Here is a 1267-nt window from a genome sequence, read left to right as displayed (position 1 = left end):
CTGTCTTCCATTCTGCTGCAGATTCTTCTTTGTCGGCAGATTCTCCTTTGGGTAAAGCAGCTGCTGGGTTGTCAGCTGCCCCAAGGAGATGTCTCTATGGAGGGTGGCCTCTAGCCAGGAATCAATAAGAAACTGAGGCTCCAACTGCAACAACTCACAGAGGCCTGAACCCCACAAACAGTCTCAGATCTCTTCCTAGTCAGGTCATGAGATGAATCTGTACCCAAGGCACACGGTGGCTGTAGCCAGACAGAGAGCCTTAAACAGGGAATCCATTATGTATTCCTAACCCACAGGAACTGTGAGACAACCAGTAGGCACTGTGTAATGTGCTAAGTTGGTAGTAATCTATTACATAGCAGTGAAAAGCTAATAACTACCCATGGCTTCTAAAAGGATGCCTGTGCCTCCTCTGCCTTCTTCTCTGGCTCCATCCTCAAGTGACCGACTGTGTCCTATCACTATAATCGAGCCATTCATTTACTATTGTTTTAGTTGTCGTGCAGAACAATGGGCCTTCTAGTGGTGTTTCCTGTCCCCTTTGCTATAACTTAAGACGTTCTTCTAGGCGTTCGAGAATTTGAACAGCACTTGGTATGGTCGGGTGGTTTAATTCTGTCCATTCTCTGGGGTGAACTGGGGTCTCTTCTAGTGTGCTTATTTGCCATCAGTATTTCCTCAGAGACACGTTTCTTTGTATCTTTGCCCATTTCTATTATATCAATGCCCATTTATAATAAATCTTAGAATTAGACATGTAAAAATATCTTCACCTGCTTCTTTTCTGCTTCCACATAGCTTTCTATAAACCCCCGTAAGACTTTGACTATGATTGATTTGGAGGATTTGGAGAAGGTGGCCACCTTAAAATATTGACTCCTCTGGTCAGTGAACACGTAGTATCTTTGCAATTGTTCAGGTCGTCTGCATTCTTTCTGTAATATTTTATAATTTTCAAGGTAACATTCTTACACATCTTTTGTCAAACTGGTCCTTGCTTCCTACTTTGGATGGGGTTTCAATGGTTCATTATTTGATGCTAATGGATAGAAATGCATTGATTTTTACTTTGTGTCACATAACACTGCCAAATGCATTTATGAGCTGAGGTGACCTTTCAGTCTTTTTAGCAGTCACCTATGATATTTTACAATGAAGATCGGGTGCACTGAGCATATAGATAGCCTTTCTTCCTTCTTCCCATCAAGCCTCTTTTCAAATTACATTTTCAATAACAATTAAGATTTAGTTATCATGTGTGTGTGTG

This window comes from Grammomys surdaster, unplaced genomic scaffold, assembly GCF_004785775.1.
Source record: "Grammomys surdaster isolate TR1022 unplaced genomic scaffold, NIH_TR_1.0 145, whole genome shotgun sequence".
NCBI classification, from domain to species: domain Eukaryota; kingdom Metazoa; phylum Chordata; class Mammalia; order Rodentia; family Muridae; genus Grammomys; species Grammomys surdaster.
This window is presented reverse-complemented; position numbering follows the sequence as displayed.